The sequence below is a fragment of the Bombina bombina genome, chromosome 7, assembly GCF_027579735.1.
Source record: "Bombina bombina isolate aBomBom1 chromosome 7, aBomBom1.pri, whole genome shotgun sequence".
NCBI lineage: Eukaryota > Metazoa > Chordata > Amphibia > Anura > Bombinatoridae > Bombina > Bombina bombina.
In genome coordinates this window covers 493802266-493810632 of record NC_069505.1, presented here as the reverse complement: position 1 = coordinate 493810632, position 8367 = coordinate 493802266, and positions in this window count along the sequence as shown.

Here is an 8367-nt window from a genome sequence, read left to right as displayed (position 1 = left end):
ATACTGATGAGTATGTATACACCGATAATGAGCATACTGCACTGTATAATACAGATAAGTATCTATACACTGATAATGAGCACACAGCACTGTATAATATTGATGAGTATCTATACACTGATAATGAGCATGCTGCACTGTATAATACTGATGAGTATCTATACACTGATAATGAGCATGTTGCACTGTATAATACTGATGAGTATCTATACACTGATAATGAGCATGCTGCAGTGTATAATACTGATGAGTATCTATACACTGATAATGAGCATGCTGCACTGTATAATAATGATTAGTATCTATACACTGATAATGAGCATGCTGCACTGTATAATACTGATGAGTATCTATACACTAATATTGAGAATGCTGCACTGTATAATACTGATGAGTATCTATACACTGATAATGAGCACGCTGCACTGTATAATACTAATGAGTATATATACACCGATAATGAGCATGCTGCACTGTATGATACTGATGAGTATCTATACACTGATAATGAGCATGCTGCACTGTATAATACTGAGGAGTATCTATACACTGATAATGAGCATGTTGCACTGTATAATACTGATGAGTATCTATACACTGATAATGAGCATGCTGCACTGTATAATACTGATGAGTATCTATACACTGATAATGAGCACGCTGCACTGTATAATGATAGTGAGCATCTATACACTGATAATGAGCATGCTGCACTGTATAATGATAATGAGTATCTATACACTGATAATGAGAATGCTGCACTGTATAATACTGACGAGTATCTATACACTGATAATGAGCATGCTGCACTGTATAATACTGATGAGTATCTATACACTAATAATGAGCATGCTGCACTGTATAATACTGATGAGTATCTACACTGATGATGAGCACGCTGCACTTTATAATACTGATGAGTATCGATACACTGATAATGAGCACACTGCACTGTATAATACTGATGAGTATCTATACACTGATAATGAGCACACTGCACTGTATAATCCTGATGAGTATCTATTCACTGATAATGAGAATGCTGCACTGTATAATACGGATGAGTATCTATACACTGATAATGAGCATGCTGCACTGTATAATACTGATGAGTATCTATACACTGATAATGAGAATGCTGCACTGTATAATACTGATGAGTAGCTATATACTGATAATGAGCACGTTGCACTCTATAATACTGATGAGTATCTATACACTGATAATAAACACGCTACACTGTATAATACTGATGAGTATCTATACACTAATAGTGAGCATGTTGCACTGTATAATACTAATGAGTATCTATACACTCATAATGAGCATGTTGCACTGTATAATACTGATGAGTATCTATACACTGATAATAAACATGCTGCACTGTATAATACTGATGAGTATCTATACACTGATAATGAGCACGCAGCACTGTATAATACTGATGAGTATCTATACACTGATAATGAGCATGCTGCACTGTATAATACTGATGAGTATCTATACACTGATAATGAGCATGCTGCACTGTATAATACTGATGAGTATCTATACACTGATAATGAGAAGGCTTTACTGTATAATACTGATGAGTATCTATACACTGATAATGAGCACACTGCACTGTATAATCCTGATGAGTATCTATTCACTGATAATGAGAATGCTGCACTGTATAATACGGATGAGTATCTATACACTGATAATGAGCATGCTGCACTGTATAATACTGATGAGTATCTATACACTGATAATGAGAATGCTGCACTGTATAATACTGATGAGTATCTATACACTGATAATGAGCACACTGCACTGTATAATCCTGATGAGTATCTATTCACTGATAATGAGAATGCTGCACTGTATAATACGGATGAGTATCTATACACTGATAATAAACACGCTACACTGTATAATACTGATGAGTATCTATACACTAATAGTGAGCATGTTGCACTGTATAATACTAATGAGTATCTATACACTCATAATGAGCATGTTGCACTGTATAATACTGATGAGTATCTATACACTGATAATAAACATGCTGCACTGTATAATACTGATGAGTATCTATACACTGATAATGAGCACGCAGCACTGTATAATACTGATGAGTATCTATACACTGATAATGAGCATGCTGCACTGTATAATACTGATGAGTATCTATACACTGATAATGAGCATGCTGCACTGTATAATACTGATGAGTATCTATACACTGATAATGAGAAGGCTTTACTGTATAATACTGATGAGTATCTATACACTGATAATAAGCATGCTGCACTGTATAATACTGATAAGTATCTATACACTGATAATGAGCATGCTGTACTGTATAATACTGATGAGTATCTATACACTGATAAAGACAGTGGAGGGCAGCATAGCCCAGAACGAACATAAGAATTAAGGCCCTTAGGAGTGAGCTGCTGTGAAGTGGCAACAATGTTGCATTTTTGTGGGTGGGTACAGGGCTCACCTTTAAGAAGCCAAGCTACAGGCCCCAAAACCTCTTTCCAGCTTGTCTTCACAGCTTGCAGGATCTGTCATGCTGTCTGTTACCAGTTTGCTGCAGCATGGATTGTTCAGCCACAGATCCTGTGAGAGTGGAGGAGTTGGAAGAATTTATGAATGACTTTGAAGCTGAGGAAGATGTTGTGCCATGTTAACCCCAGGACCCGGTGAGTCGCTCCCCGGTTTTTTCCTCCTATTTGTATCCTGTGGGCCCGGGGTTCCCCCCCCCTCCCTCTTGGCCTCTTCATCTGCCCGCTTGATAATGTAGTCCCTGCTTTGTCTCCCTGTCCCCCTCCCATTTAGCCATGTGGGGGCTGTGTCTGGGGTTATTTTCCCAGCATCGCGAATGCTGCCCCTAAGGTGTCGGTGGTGGGCTAGTGGGAGCATTCCCTTACCTTCTCTGTCGGCCACGACGCGCGCTTCTCCAGTCCTTAGCGGTTCGGTCGGGTGGTAGTTTCCCCTTCGGTAATGGCGGCTTCGGTCTCCTCATTCGTCTCCGGCTCGTCGGTCTGCGGCGCGGGAACCGTCATCCACGTGGGCGGCCATGTCCGCTTTGGATGACGTCACTTCCGGTGGCCATTTCCAGCGATGTCGCGTCGGTGTCGTCACTTCCGGACTGGCATTCGGGCAGCGGCAGCAATGCGGGTAGCGTCGTCTTCGCCTCCGGGGTGCCCAGGTGAGAGAGGAGTGCCTCGGGGGGGGCGAGGCCCGCGGGGGGTGCGCAGCTTGGCACAGGGGTACAACGCTCGCGTGGGGGCAATTTGTCGAGTGCTTTAGGGGGCCAAGGCCAAGAAGCCTCGTGGGGGTAATATGTTTGGCGCTTTAGGGGACTTAGGCCCAGAGCCCCGTGGGGACAATTTGAAGGATGGTGAGCTCAGATGGGGGGCAATTTCTGGCGATTATGAGCAGGCCGCAGGCCTGACCAGGGATACGTCAGTGGATATGGATAATTTAAGGCCCAGTCATTGCCTAGTCAGACGGGGGGCAAGAGGAAGGCCGCTAGTTAATCATGGCTTAGTAGGAGCCGTGCGGCCTCCTCGGGCAACACATCATGGGGGCAAGCGTGAGTCACCTGCAGGTGCGGCCCTCAGCGTGGCCTCCCTGGGTGTCACCACTAGGGTTTCTCCCAAAAAGGCCCCTATCCCCCTCCCCAAGTTATGTCAGGGGGTCCCTGCGAGTGCAGTTCAGGTTGTGGGCAGGCAGGCCCAGTTTGCTGAAGCAGTATTGAATGTACATGCGGGCGGTGTGTCTGAGTGTGTGGAGTCTGCTTGTGGCACAAGGCGCAGGAGTGTTAGTCTTGGGGGGTTGATGACATTGTTGATCAGCCTTTGTCCTCTCCCCGTGGTACTCCTCTCTTTCATTTTTCATTGCAGAAAATCACGGATTCTCAGAATGAGTAAGCGGCCATGCAGTCCGGTGCAGTTGGTATTGAGGAGGAGGAGCGGAGTCGAGAACAGCCGTCAACGTCCTCTGATCCCCTGCCTGTGCAGCGCCCCTCTTGGAGCTGGAGAGCATGGAATCGCAAGAAGTGGTGAATCTCATGGAGCCACAGAATCATTGGGTGCAAATGCAGTCCAGTCCGGGTGGTCGTGGCAAGGAAGAGTACAGCTGCCCCTCTTGGAACTGGTGAGACCATTTTATCTTTTGGGCATAGGGGCTTTAGTTCATCTTCGGATGATTCTGGGTCTGAGTGGGTGATAGGTTCCAGGGGTTGGAGGCTAAAGGGCAGATGGGAATGTATAAGATGATGAAGTGGTTAGTCAAGGTGCGTAAGGCCATGGGTCCTCCCCCTCTCCCCTGGTTCCCTCGCTAGAGCCCCGTGTTCCATTGCAGATCCCTGGGGCGACAGCTGGGCGTACAACGGCCATGTATGGGGACAAGCACAGGCGGCCCTCTCTCTAAGCCTTCTCGAGCATCTAAAGTTAAAAAAAAAAAAAAAAAACTGTTAGACGCATTCAAGAAGGTAAATATGTGCATAGGTTTGAACTTTTGGCCAAGGTCTATCACCAGGAAGAAATGGCGGTGTTACATCGCTAAACTTCCCGATTGGGCTCTGAATATCCTCAAATAGCAAGATGCCATCTAAACCGCTTGCGAGCGGTTTCGGGAACGGGCATGGCAGGATTATGACGTCGCGTTCGGCAATAGATGGTTGGTAATCCCCTCCTGAATTTGGCGACGTGGATTCGTGGTTAGGGGCATAGTTCGGGCCGAAAAGCCTTTTTTGCCTGGGTATGTCTCTGCTGGGTCCCCGGGCAATTGCGCACCTTAGCGCTCTCAACGGCGTCCCACAGTTATTTGCTGCACAGTTCCAGAATAAGCTCTGCCTCAATGGGCCGGCGTGTGTTTTGCCACGTGAGTAAGCATCGCGGGGTGGCCACTCCGGTTGGAGTGTAACAGATACTACGATGCAGGCCGGTCGCAAGAGCTGCCTAGTTCCAGTTTCAAACCTTTCACTGCCAGAAAGGGTGGCCACCCCACTGAGGGTAGCTGCAATTGGTAGCCGTAATTCGGATAGGAGGGTGGCTGTCTTGCTAGGCCTCCGTCGGGGATTCATTATCCCCTTCAGCTTCGCAGTATAGGGTTTACGAAATTGGCATACAAATTTCCTAGCGTTGCGAGGAAAAAGAGGGACAAGGAGATTGCTTTGGGCCGCATGGCTGGCTCATTTGTGGAGATTCCGATTCGAGGATTGTTTCCTCTCTCCTCTTGGGGTTGTTTCTAAGAAGGAGCCGGGTAAGTACCGGCTCATTCAGCACCTTTCCTTCCTAGAGGGAGGTCGGGCAGCAACGCTATTTCCCCTGAGCCAGCTCGGTTTACTACCAGTCCTTTGATGACGCGTTATCACTGGTATGGAGGGCAAAAATGGATGTGGTATCAGCATTTCGGATGCTTCCCATTCATCCCTCCTCCTTACACCTCAGGGGATGTTGGCATGAGTCAATAAGAGAAAAGAAAAGCGTAGGCACCAGAAGGTTTTTCAAAAATGCAAATGTCCTTTATTAGGTGATAAAATGCAATGCAACAACGGATGTTAGGAAAAGCATAAACCTCAGGGCTTAGGTGGAGAAGTGGTCACCCACGTACCCCATTGCTGACATGTTTCGGCTTAAGCCGAAACATGTCAGCAATGGGGTACGTGGGTGACCACTTCTCCACCTAAGCCCTGAGGTTTATGCTTTTCCTAACATCCGTTGTTGCATTGCATTTTATCACCTAATAAAGGACATTTGCATTTTTGAAAAACCTCCTGGTGCCTACGCTTTTCTTTTCTCTTATTGATACCATTTGGATATGGTTGAGGCACGGAAGGTGATTTGGCAGTAGAACATTCTCCCCACAAGGTGCCATAAGAATTTGGAATCTTTTCGTGAAGCTGTGGACTCTCCCCGGTTCTGTTTAGTTCACCGGCTCCACATCGTGACGTCACGTCTTCCCCGGATCAGCCGCTCAGACGCTGACACGCTGTAGGGATCCACACGGCTGCTCGACCTCCAGGATACTGTTGATCGCACAGATACCTTCGCGAGAGGATCCGGAGCAGGATATCAGAGGTGGGTCCCCAGAATCAGCCTTTGTCAGTTTGTCAGTAGCGTGCATACCGGAGGTTTATACTACAGACCACACGGAGCTCGTTTATGGGGGAGAGAGTTTTCAAGGCACCTATGCATACATGTGGGACTGACGTGAGTTTAATATAATATAGTAACATTACCCAGCATTGTGACACAGGTGCTGCATTGACTTTCTTTGATGTTGGCATGAGGGCAAGTATTTTGTGGACAAAAGCTTGCCTATGAGCTGTTTTATATCATGTGCTCATTTTGAAGCCTTCAGAGCTTCTTACACTGGGCCATCTCAGTGATTGCTGTTTTGATGGCCTGGCACATTGCCTGGACGATGTCCTGCTGTTTGGATATGCTGGATACGCTGTGTGTGCTTTCCTGATGAAAGTGATTCGATTTTGCTGGCCAGAATTGGTGTCCCTGGCGGAGGGTAAGGCCCAGTGCCTTTGCACGTGCCTTACCTTTTTGGGTATCAAGATTGACTCATTTGTTAATGCAGCGTCATTTGCTACGAGATACGATTGCCCGTATGGTTGGTACGGTTCGGGAAATCGGATCCTTTGTTGGTTCCATGAAGGATCTCCAGACCATGCTGATTCTTCTGAATTTTGCCGGTAGGATTATTCCTATAAGCAGAAATTTTCTTTGGCGCCTCGAAGGGTGTCGTGTGGCGAGCGGTCACAAGCGAGTGAGTTTTGTGTAATGGCAGAAATGTTCGATGACTTGGCAGTATGGGGACAATTCTGGAACCATTTTTAATGAGATCTGCTCTCGGGCGAAGTCTGTTCCTTCCAACATGGTAATTCAGTTGTTTACTGATGCGACAGGGTCTCACGGGTGGGGGGTCCTTCTTGCCCGGTCACTGGAGTGCCGGCCCATGGCCTCGGTCATGGGTTCTAAGGGGCTCGTTAAGAAGTTTAGCCTGTTAGAGCCCCCCCCCATTATTATTGCCTTTGAGGTCTAGCGTGAGCAGCTTAGGGATCAGGAGGTTGTGTTCTGGATGGATAACAAGAGCGTCATGTTGCTGTTAACATGCTCTCGTGGGGATCTCCCGCGGTAGTGCGGTACCCTCGCATGCTGGTGCTGAAGTGTCTGCAACCGGCGTCCAGAATAGAATTGCTGTCGCGCTCTTTCGTTTCAATGGAAAGCATTCTATGCGTTGGCTCCTCAGGCGGACATTAACGGAGCAGTTTGTTCCTATTATTCATGGCAGGTAGCGACGGTGGGTGATTTTTGATTGCCATGATCCATTCTTCGCTGGCCCTCTCTTTTTGGACTGCTTAGGTGAAGCATTGGTCTAAATAGATCACCTTCTGTGATAGGACGAGCCGGCCATCTTGAGGTGTTGTCCAATGGGGTCTTTAGGGACGGATCAACGAGCTTAAAGGTAATGGGGTTTTTTCTAAAGGGTCAGTCGGATCTCGGCTGACTGCCGTGTCCTTCTTCTGTAAATGTATGGCCTCTCGGCTCTTCAAGAACCTTCCTGGTCGGGCAGGTGTTGAGGGGCTGGGGGGCGTATGGTGCCCAGAACAAGGGACGTTAGGGAGCCCGTTACCATCAAGAGATTGGTTCCTGTGTCGAACTGTGCCTGTGGTGGGTTCTCATGCCGACAAGGGTACCCGTTCTCCGCTGCCTTTGGGCTGGTTTTTTCACGGGGCACTTAGGGTGGTACAAGCCCGGGGGTCTGTAGGCCTCCTCATGTCAAGAACGACGAGTCATCTGATCTAATTTTCCTCTCCAGATCAAAGACAGACCAAGAAGGGAAAGGAGGTGGACATTTTAACCCGCCACGTGGGCCCAGTTTGTTGCCCAGCCAGGTTGCTCAGGACCTATATGGACGTGATCCGGAGGGTCCATTACAATTTCTGGTTCACGAGGACGGTTCCCCGTTGACCAGATGTCAATGCAGGAGAGGCCTGAGCTGGGCAGCATGGAAAGCGGGCCTTGACCCAAGGGTCATTGCCCCCACTCCTTCAGGGTTGGAGCGTCTTCCGCTGCCGCGGGTTTGTGTTGGTCTGCCGACCACATTAAGGGCGTTGGGGAGATGGAGGTCTAAGAGATACATGTTGTATGTTAGGCCATTAACAATATGAATGTTTGGTTTTCTTATGTTGCGATGTTCCCAGTTAACTGTTGTTTCTTTACAGGGCCAAGAGATGGTCCACTGAGACTGCTGATCGTGGGTCACTCCTACATTCACTGGGCGGAGCTGAGAGCGATCGCGAGCCTTGACGGGCAACAACTGGGTCCCCCCCCCATTAGGTCACTGTTGGTG